Source organism: Diceros bicornis, chromosome 23 (assembly GCF_020826845.1).
Source record: "Diceros bicornis minor isolate mBicDic1 chromosome 23, mDicBic1.mat.cur, whole genome shotgun sequence".
Taxonomy (NCBI): domain Eukaryota; kingdom Metazoa; phylum Chordata; class Mammalia; order Perissodactyla; family Rhinocerotidae; genus Diceros; species Diceros bicornis.
In genome coordinates, this window is record NC_080762.1 from 48,122,281 (window position 1) to 48,134,366 (window position 12,086).

The 12,086-nt window shown below is 35.5% G+C and overlaps 1 protein-coding gene across 1 annotated transcript in view; it reads left to right on the plus strand.

Annotated features, from left to right (window-relative positions):
- The window catches only part of SNAP91 (synaptosome associated protein 91), a 150,499-nt gene that overhangs the window by 90,925 nt on the left and 47,488 nt on the right, over positions 1-12,086 (plus strand). The window lies entirely within an intron of this gene.

The window sequence follows — 12,086 nt, forward strand, 5'->3', positions numbered from 1 at the left end:
AATGGCATCTACTGGTTGAAATATATATCAAGAGAGAGACAGAGACAGATAAAGTACATATAATACAGTTAAAATGTTCAAGTAATCATACAGTTTTTATTTTAAAAGTTGAAACAGAGGCAGTATTTTTCTTTGCTATTCTAAAATTCTGAGTCTTTGTAGTACTTCTTCTCTAGAGATTCAGGCCTTAGAGGATTGGGTGTTCCTGTGAATTTATGAGATTACTCACAGGCAGCATTTCTAATCTGGTTTATTCAGGTGTAGCCTCCTTCATGGATTCCTTTAGACCTGAATTGCTTTTATTCACATTGTATTTGATTTCATGAAGTTGAAATCTGGGATATATTCTTGTTTGTGCCAGAAAAGACTCATACTAAACTGGTTGAGAGGAATCACACCTGAGTGCTCAATTCCCATTACATTCGTGGATCTTGGGAAAAATTAACCTTTTATAAGTATTTGATTAAAAAACATATTTAAAACTAATATAAAAATTAAGTTAATTACTGCATAATTCTCAAAGCTGCACAGAGTTGGTTTTAAATACCTTGCTCTATTGCATCAAAGTATCAAACTAAAATTTTTTAAAAGTTTGAGAATGACTCATACAACTACAGAAACAACACAGAGGGAATGACATGAGCAAGATGGTGGAATAGAAGGTACCCCATCGTATCTCCCCACAGCAACAATGATTTGGGAGCCATCCACGGACAAAGTGCCTTTGTGGGAACTTTGGGAGCAAGGTAGGAGTTTGAAAAACCCCAGTGGAGCCCAAGACCGAGGACAGTTGTTTTGAGAAGCCGGGCCTACACCTACTAATAAAGCTCACCAACGTTGGTCCTGACTATAGACCTAGAAACACCACCATCCCTCTGTGGACTCACCTACAGTCCCATTTGGCTTTGGTCCTGCCACCAGCACTCTCTGCCAAGGGACCTGGGAGGAGCCACACACGACATGCTCATGCCTCAGGTAACAGGCCTGCTGACCTTGATCTCAGCCCTGGACCCTGAAACCGCCTGTGAACCAGCTCCAGCCCCTCTCAGTCATGGTCCAGGAGCAGTCCTGCCTGCCTAGGGATCCAGCAGGAGACACACCTGTGCATGCCCCCAGAGGCAGGCCCAGTGACCGTAGTCCAACCTCAGATCCTGAAGCAGTCCTATGACTCAGTTCCAGTCCCTCCCAGCCTCACTCAGGGAAAAGTCCTGCCCACCCACAGACCTGATGAGAGACACACCCATCTGGCCCCTAGAGGCAGGCCTGCAGACCTTGGTCCCAACTGCAGACCTTAAAACAGCCCTGTGACTCAGTTACAGCCCCACTCAGCTGCAGTCCAAAGCTAGTCTTGCCCACCCAGGGACCCAACAGGAGCCATGCCCCTCCACACTTAGTAACAAGCCTGCCATCTGTGGACCCAACTGCAGACACTGAGGTGGACCCTTTTCCCAGCTGCATTCCTAAGGACCAAGGTCCTGAAGGCAGTTCCATCCACCAGGGACCAGGCAGAATCCATACCCAAGCCCCTGGCAACAGGTCTGCCAACCGTGGACACCATGGCAGACCCAGAAGCAGCCACATGACCCAGCTCCAACATCACTCAACTGTGGTCCCAGAGGCAGTATCATCAGCTCAGGGACCTGGGGAGAAGGTCTTTACCTGCCAAAACCAGTCTTTAAAGACTGGAAGAGGTGTTTGCTCCTTCAAATGCACAGACGCCAACACAAGGCGACATGAATCACAAACAATCAGGAAAACAAACCTGACATCACCATAGGAAACTAATAAAGATCTAGTAACTGACCCCAAAGAAATGGAGATCTGTGAATTTCCTGACAAAAAATTTGAAATAATCATCTTAAAGAAGCTCAATGAGATGCAAGAGAACACAGATAGACAACTAAACAAAATCAAGAAAACAATACATGAACAAAATGTTAAGTTTAATAAAACAATAGAAACCATAAAAACAACCAAACAGAAATCCTGGAGCTACAGAATACAAGGACTCATCTGAAAAACTCAGTAGAGCCAAAAATATACAGTGGGGAAACGATGAAATCCAGCCATTTGTGACAACATGGATGGACATTGAGGGTATAATGCAAAGTGAAATAAGTCAGAGGGAGAAGGTCAAATACCGTATGATTTCCTTCATCAAGTAGTAGATAACAACAACAATAAACAAACACATAGGGACAGATATTGGATTGGTGGTTACCAGAGGGGAAGTGGGGAGGGAGGAGGGCGAAAAGGATAATTCGGCACATGTGTGTGGTGATGGGTTATAATTAGTAATTGGGTGGTGAACATGATGTAATCTATGCAGAAATAGAAGTATAATGATGTACACCTGAAATTTTTACAATATTATAAACCAATGTTACTGCAATAAACAAAAAATTAAAAAAAAAATATATACAGTGGGGAAAAGATAGTCTCTTCAATAAATGGTGCTGGGAAAACTGACTAGCCACATGCAAAAGAATGAAACTAGACCACTATCTTGCACTATACACAAAAAATTAACTCAATATGGATTGAAAACTTGCATGTAAGCTCTGAAACCATAAAATTTGTAGAAGAAAACCTAGGCTATAAGCTCCTTGACATTGGTCTTAGAGATGTTTTTTTGGACCTGACTCCAAGGGCAAGGGAAACAAAAGCAAAAATAAACAAATAGGACTACATCAAACTGAAAAGCTTCTTTTTGGAAATCATCAACAAAACGAAAAGGCAATCTACTGAATGGGAGAAGATACTGCAAATCATACATCGGATAAGGGAATAATATCCAAAATATATAGAGAACTCATTCAACTTAACAACCAAAAAACAAACAACTTGATTAATAAATGGACAGAGGATCTGAATAGATGTTTTTTCAAAGAAGACATACAGATGGCCAACAGGCACATGAAAAGATGTTCAGCATCACTAATCATCAGGGAAATGCAAATGAAAACCACAAAGAGATATCACCTTACGCCTGTCGGAATGACTATTATCAAAAAGACAGGAAACAGCAAGTGTTGGAGAGTATGTGGAAAAAAGAGAACCCTTGTGCATTGTTGGTGGGAATGTAAATTGGTGCAGCCACTATGGAAAACAGAATGGATATTCCTCAAGAAATTAAAAATAGAACTACCATACGATCCAGCTATTCCACTTCTGGATATTTATCCTAAGAACATGAAAACACCAATTCAAAAAGATATATTGCCCCTATGTTTATTGCAGCCTTATTTACAGTAGCCAAGATATGGAAACAATGTAAGTGTCATAAATCGATGAATGGATAAAGAAGATGTGGTATGTATACACACACACACACACACACACACACACACACACACACACAATATGGAATACTATTTAGCCATAAAAAAGAGGGAAATCTTGCCACTTGCAATAGCATGGATGGACCTTGAGGGTATTATGCTAAGTGACATGCTCAGTCAGACAGAGAAAGGTAAATATAGTATGATTTTACTTATATGTGGAATCAAAGAAACAAAACAAATGAACAAACAAAATAAAGCAAAAACAAACTCATAGATACAGAGAACAGAGTGGTGGTTACCAGAGGGGAAGAAGGTCAGTTGTATGGTGATAGATGGTAACTAGACTATGGTAGTGATCACTTTGTAGTGTATGCAAATTTTGAATTATAATGTTATACACCTGAAACTTATATAATGTTATGTACCAATATTGCCTCAATAACGAAAAAAAACTCACTAGAGAGCTTCAACAGCAGACTTGGTCAGACAGAATAAGGAATCAGCAAACTCAAAGACAGATTGTTAGAAAATAGCCAGTTAGAGGAACAAAAAGGAAAAAGAGTGAAGAAAGCATATGGGACCCATAGGATGCCAGCAAATGAATGAATATATGCACTATGGGAGTCTCAAAGGATAAGAAAGAGAAAAAGGAACAGAAAGCTTATTTAAAGAAATAATGGCTGAAAACTTCCAAAATCATGGGAGAGATATGGGCATTCAGATTCATGAAGTTAAAAAATCTCAAAGCAAGATCAACTCAAAGAAGATTACTCCAAGACACAGCATAATCAAATTCTCAAAAGTCAAAGAGAAAATTCTGAGAACAGCAAGAGAAAAGCAACTCATCACATACAAGGGAACTTTGATAGGGCTTATCAGCACATTTTTCAGCAGAAACCTTGGCAGGACAGGAGGGATTAGGATGATATATTTAAAATGCTGAATGAAAAAGTACTGCCAACCAGAAGTACTATACCCAGCAAAGCTGTCCTTCAGAAATGGAGAGATAAAGATATTCCTCAACAAACAAAAGCTGAGGGAATTCATCACCACTAGACCTGCTTTACAAGAAATGCTAAAGGGAATTCTTCAAGTTAAAACAAAAGGACACTAAGTAACAACATGAAAACATATGAAAGTATAAAACTCACTGGTAAGGGTAAATATACAGTCAAATTCAGAATACTCTAAGACTGTAATGGTGGTAGGTAAATCACTTTTAACTCTGGTATAAAAGTTAAAAGAGAAAACACAAATAACTAAAGCTACAATAATTTGTTAATATATACACAATATAAAAAAATGGAAAGTGTGACATCAAAGCATAAAATGTTAGGGGGGGAAGTAAAAGTGTAGAGTATTTGTATGTGATTGAAGTTAAGTTGTCATCAGCTTGAAATAGACTGTTATAACTATAAGATGTTTTATGTAAGCCCCATGGTAAACATGAAGGAAAAAACTTCCAATAGACATACAAAAGATAGAGAAAAAAATCAAAGCATACCACTAAGGAAAATCAACAAGTCACAAAGAAAAACAGCAAGAGAGAAAGAAAGGAGCAAAGGTACTACAAAACAGTCAGAAAAAAATAAACGTAATGGCAATAGTAAGTCCTTACATCTCAATAATTACTTTAAATGTAAATAGATTAAATTCTCCAATCAAAAGACAGAGTGGTCTGAGGGATGTAAAAAAAAAAGCAAAAAAATAGAGCCAGCCCTGATAGCCTAGTGGTTAAAGTTCAGTGCACTCTGCTTCAGCTGCCTTGGCTCAGTTCCTGGGCATGGAACCAGGCTACTCATCTGTCAGTAGCCATGCTGTGGCGGCAGCTCACACAGAAGAGCTAGAAGGACTTACAACTAGAATATACAACTATATACTGGGGCTTTAGAGAGGAAAAAAAAAAAGAGAGAGAGAGGAAGATTGGCAACAGATGTTAGCTCAGGGCAAATCTTTCCCAGCAAAAAAAAAAAAAAAAAAACAGAGGGAAAGCAGGGAGGGAGGAGGGTGAAAGGGATGATTAGGCACATGTGTGTGGTGATGGATTCTAATTAGTCTTTGGGTGGTGAACATGATGTAATCTATACAGACATAGAAATATAATGAGGTACACCTGAAATTTATATAATGTTATTAACCAATGTTACTGAAATAAAAAAAAGAAAGAAACTATATGCAAATTTTCCCAATTAAAAAAAAAAACAAGATGCAACAATATGCTGCTTACAAGAGACGCAGTTTAACTTTAAGAACACATGTAGTACAAAATGAAGGGATGAAAAAGATATTCCATTCAAATGGTAACCAAAAGAGAGCAGCAGTTGCTCCGCTTATATCTGACAAAATAAATTTCAGTCAAAATCTATCGCAAGAGACAAAGAAGGTCACTATATAATGATAAAAAGATCGGTTCATCAAGAGGATATAAGAAGTGTAAATATATACACGTCAAACATTGGAGCACCTAAATATATAAAGGAAAATTAACAGAACTGAGGCCAGGATTAGCCATACAATAATAGTAGGGAATTTCAATATGCCACTTTCAACAATGAATAGATCATCCAGACAGAAAATGAATCAGGAAATAGTGGACTTAAATAACACTTTACCCTAAATAACCTCAACAGATATATACAGAACATTCTATCCAACACAGCAGAGTGTATATTCTTCTCAAGCACACATAGAACATTCTCCAGGATAGATCATATGTTAGGACACAAAACAAATGCTAACAAATGCAAGATGACTGAAATCATATCAAGTATCTTTTCTGACCTCAGTAGTATGAAATTAGGAATCAGTAACAGAAGGAAAATTTAAAAATTTATAAATATGTGGAGATTAAACAACATACTTCTAGCCAACCAATGAGTCAAAGAAGAAATAAAAAAATGTCTTGAGACAAACAAAAATGGAAACACAACATACCAAAACCTACAAGATGCCACAAAATCAGTTCTAAGAGGGAAATTTATAGCAAATGTCTACATTAAGAAAAAGAAAAATCTCAAATAAACGACCTAGCTTTACACATCAAGAAACTAGAAAAAGAACAAATTTAGCCCAAAGTTAGCAGAAGGAAGGAAATTAAATAAAGATTAGAGCAGAAATAAATGAAGTAGAGAGAGGACTTAAAAATAAAATTATAAACGAAGGAGGAAACATTACAACTGATACCATAGAAATACAAAGAATCATAGGAGACTACTATGAACAATTGTATGCCATCCAATTGGATAACCTAGAATAAATGGATAAATTCCTAGAAACATATGGCTGACCAAGACAGAATCATGAAGAAATAGAAAATCTGAATAGACCCATAGTGAGTAAGGAGACTGAAGCAGTAATCAACAACCTCTCAACAAAGAAAAACCCATGACCAGATAGCTTCACAGGTGAGTACTACCAAACATTTAAACAAGAATTAATGCCAGTCCTTCTCAAACTCTTCCAAAAAATTGAAAAGGAGGGAACGCTTCCAAACTCATTTTTTGAGGCTAGTATTACCCTCATACAAAAGCCAGATAAGGACACTATAAGAAAAGAAAATTACAGACCAATATCCCTTATGAACATCACTACAAAAATCCTCAACAAAATATTAGCAAACTGAATTCAATAACACATTAAAAGGATCATACACCATGATCCAGTGAGATTTATCCCTGGAGTGCAAGGATAGTTCAGCATACACAAATCAATAAACATGATACATTAACAGAATGAAAGATAAATATTACATGATCATCTCAATAGATGCAGAAAAAGCATTTAGCAAAATTAACATCCTTTCATGATAAAAACTCTCAACAAATTAGATGTAGAAGGAATATACCTCAACGTAATGAAGGCCATATATGATGAGCCCACAGCTAAAATCATACTTAATGGTGAAAAGCCGAAAACTTTCCCTCTAATATTAGGAAGAAAACAAGGATTCCCACTCTCTCCACTTCTATTCAACATAGTACTAGAAGTCTTAGCGAGAGCAGTTTGGCGAGAAAATGAAATAAAAGGCAAACAGGAAAGGAAGAAGTAAAATAGTCCCTGCAGATGACATAATCTTATATGTAGGAAACCCCGAAGACTCTGTCAAAAAACTGTTAGAACTAATAAATGAATTCAGTAAAGTTGCAGGACACACAATTGACATACAAAAATCAATTACATTTCCATATGCTAACAACAAACTATCTGAAAAAAATGAAGAAAGTCCCATTTACAATAGCATCAAAAAGAATAAAATTCTTAGGAATAAACGTAACCCAGGAGGTGAAAGATATGAACGTTGAAAACTATAAAACATTGATGAAAGAAGTTGAAGGTAACACAAATAAATGGAAAGATATCCTGTGTTTACGGATTGGAAGAATTAATATTGTTAAAATGTTCATACTACCTGAAGAGATCTACAGATTCAATACAATCCCTAGAAAAATTGTAATGGCATTTTCCCATAAATAGAAAAAATAATTCTCTCATTCATACAGACTACAAAAGCCCCCCAAATAGCCAAAGAAATCTTGAGGAAGAAGAACAAATCTGGAGGCATCACACTTCCTGATTTCAAACTGTAGTACAAAGCTATAGTAATCAGAACAGTATGGTACTGGCATAAAAACAGACACCTCAACCAATGGAACAGAGTAGAGAGCCCAGAATTAACCCGTGCCTGTACAGTCAACTAACCTTTGACAAGGACGCTAAGAAGACACAACAGGGAAAGGAGAGTTTTTTTGTAAACAGTGTTGGGAAAACTGAATATCCACAGGCAAAAGGATGAAATGGAACCTTATCTTACACCATACACAAAAATTAACTCCACTGGATTAAAAACTTAAATATAGGACCTGAAACCATAAAACTCCTAGAAGAAAACATAGGAAAAAAACTTCTGGACATTGGTCTTAGCAGTTATTTTTAGGGTATGATACCAAAAGCACAGACAACAAAAGCAAAAATAAGCAAGTGGCACTACATCAGACTAAAAAACTTCTGCAAAGCAAAGGAAATAATCAACAAAGTGAAAATGCAAACTGTGGAATGGGAGAAAATATTTGCAAACCACATATCTGATAAGGGGTTAATATCCAAAATATGTAAGAAACTCAAACAATTCAATAGCAGAAAAACAAATAACTTGATTTAAAAATGGGCAAAGGACCTGAATAGACATTTTCCCAAAGAAGACATATAAATGACCAACAGGTATGAAAAGGTACCTCTGCTTCACTAATTATCAGAGAAATGCAAATCAAAGCTATGAGATATCACCCCACACTTGTTACGATGGCTGCTATTAAAAGACAAGAGATAGCAAGTGCTGGTGAGAGTGTGGAGAAAAGGGAACCCTTATACACTGTTGTTGGGAATGTAATTGGTATAGCCCTTTGGAAAACAGTATGGAGGTTCCCCAAAAAGTTAAAAATAGAACTACCACATGGCTCACCAATTCCACTTCTGGACATATATAAAATGGATATGAATATATGAGATATATAGATAGATATATATCAAAGAGATATCTGCATTCCCATGTTCATTGCAGCATATTCACAACAGCCAAAATATGTAAATAACCTAAATGTCCATCAACAAATGAAAGGATAAGGAAAATGTGTTATATATATATATATATTCAATGAAATATTATTCAGCCCTAAAACAGAAGGAAATCCTCCCATTTGTGACAACATGGAGGACATTATGCTAAGTGAATAAGCCAGACACAGAAAGACACGTACTGTATGACCTCACTTATATGTGGAATCTAAAATATTCAAACTCCTAGAAGCAGAAAGTAGAAGAGTGAAAGTTGGGTGGAGGATGGGGCAGGGGGATAGGTTGGAGGATGGAGCATGGGACGCAGGGACATGTTGGTCAAAGGGTACAGACGGTCAGTTGTAAGATAAATGAGTAATGGAGATCTAATGTACAGCATGGTGACTATAGATCTAATGTACAGCATGGAATACTGTATTGTATACTTGAAATTTGCTAAGAGAATAAATCTTAAGTATTCTCACTGCAAAACTAAAGATAGCAACTACTTAAGATGATGTATGTGTTAATTAGTTTAATTGTGCTAATCATTTCACAATATATATGTATATCAAGTCATCACTCATCACACTGTACATCTGAAATATATACAATTTTTATTTGTCAGTTATACCTCAACAAAGCTGGGGGGAAAAAAGAAACAACACAGGTAAAAGACATTAACTTTCTGGGGAGGAAACCAGTAAGATGATATAGTTGGTTCAAAGAGCATTTTGAGGAACTAGATATTTATAGATATTTGAAAAGGAATGTTAGAATAAGATGGCCAGATTAGATACAAAACTGGTTAATGTCCAGTAGAGCAATAAAAATCATATCTTGAGGGGGCCAGCCCCAGTGGCCTAGTGGTTAAGTTCAGCACACTCTGCTTCCACTGCCTGGGTTTGGTTCCCGGGTGTGGACCTACACCATGCATTTGTCAGTGGCCTTGCTGTGGCAGCAGCCCACATAGAAAAAAATGTTAGCTCAGGGCGAATCTTCATCGGAAAAAAAAAAAAAAATCATATCTTGAGGTTAGCTTTTTTCCCAGACAGAATATTATTTGCATCACTAGCAGACAAGATCTGCAACTTAATAGACCATCTCAGAATCAGAATCCTATAGAATTAATAGTTAAATTGCAAAGTTAAATGAAGTTACATTTCTCTAGATAAGTAAATAATCCTTGGATGGGCGTGGTAAACAGTGTGTCAGTATGACATCAAAATACATGCTATAATCTCTTAATTTTATTTCCAAGTTTTTTTGGTAGCAAAATAAACAAAAGATAACCAGTTCTGAAATAAAGTTGCTAACTATAAATATGAGAATTTTAAATATTGGTGCCTTTCCATTTTAAATATTTAAACCTTCTCCTATGTTGAAATGCTCAACTCCTAAGCCTGCAGCTATCAATTTTCTAAATAAAATTGTTCTTTCAACTTCATTTAACTTTATTAAATTTCAGTTGGTAAAGGAAAATATTGCTGAAGAGGTTTTATAAGGGCATTCTTCTGGCTCTCATGTTTTCATTCTAAGCTTCGTCTTTTAAAAATGTTTGATTATTTCTATTTACTAATAATTTATTGTCATTACCACAGTGTCTTATACAGTGTGTTGTATTTTTCTATGTATTTAAGAATGCTTCAAATCCATATCCTTAAATCAGACTTTCTCCATCATAAAATTTATATAAATGACGTTTATAAAACTTTTGTAATTTAAGATTTATAGTAAATTATAAATTTGTGGGGTTACACAAAAAGTTTGTTTCAGTTTTATATGAATGTATTAACTCTTTATTTCTTTCAACTATTTAAATCAATATGTGTTTCACACTTTGTAATTTTTGGAACTTATCAAACATTTAGTGATTCAGTTAGGATTTCAATGAATAAACAGTGAAACTGCAAACTGTTTACTTTTGCCTTATCGTCCGGCATGAAATTGAAGAGAAATTTTGTCTTTTTTTTTTTTTTTTTACCGTTGGCACCAAAGGAATACCAAATTAAAAAAAAAAAAAAACCTAGGTGGAATCTTTTTAAATTGCAGAGTAACATTTTTATTCCTCTCCAAGCACTTTTTGCTAGGACACATATTATAAGGAATAAGTTAATAACCAATTTTATTAGAAGACATTTCAGTCTTGTTATAAATAAGTAACTATTGATAACTGAAATGTTGAGATGAGAGTGGATATAGCAGAAAGCACAATAGTGTGGTTTTAGCCAGGGCTGTCCAACATGGACATGCAGTCAGCTGGGGAGAAGAATACTAATAAATAAATTCTCTAATTCCTAAGCAAAATAGTAAAAATTATAAGCCTTAAGAAATTGAAGTAAACAAGTGTAATATGAAATTGAGAAATAATAGTACCTTCGGTGTGCATTTACCCTGTAGATAACCAGTGGTGGTTTGAGATGATGCTAAATTGTAACAAATGTGTTTTGGCTCATTTGACTAAGCAAAACAAATAAAATCACTTTCTCAATCTTGTTTGATAAGATCAGACCACTTCTATTATTGAAGCATATTTGAATTTTGTATAACAGGACAGTAAGATACAAACTCTAAAACTCTTTAGACCTCTTTGGATGTTCTTATCTGACCATATGATAGTAAGAGGATTCCATTTTCCAATAAGCATGGCTATTTAAGGTGTTTATGGATTTCTCTTGGGGGTTATAGGCACTGATAAATATTGCCATTTTAGGGGACATATTGTAAATGAGAGTATTTTTTCCTATTAGTGTAAAGCAACCAAATTTTAACAAATTCATATTTTAGTAAAATTAATTTAAATAATGCATATAAGATTTGGCATCCTGTGGGCTGATAATGAACATGTTTGACTGAAGGAATACAGAGCATTTTTAAATTCCTACCTTTGGCCCCATAATAGGGAGAGTGGGGTTTTTTTCATAACAAATTCATCTCTCAGCACAAACAAGAATGTGTGTTGGTGTGTTGTATTTCTATGTATCTTAGAAGTCGGAAAACAGATAATTTCTTATTATAAATGCTTGAAGTGAAATTTCTACTTTTTGAGAAATATAGAATTACTGATACAAAATATAGAATAATATTATAGGACATATAGAATAATAAATTAATAATTTATTAGAATTAATAGATCTAATAGAAATTAATCACCAACATGCATTTGAAAGCTCACCAGTATTATGTGATCATATGAATTCAATAGTTTCCATGTGGAATATTAGGTACAGTACAAGCAGTTTTTGTGACTCA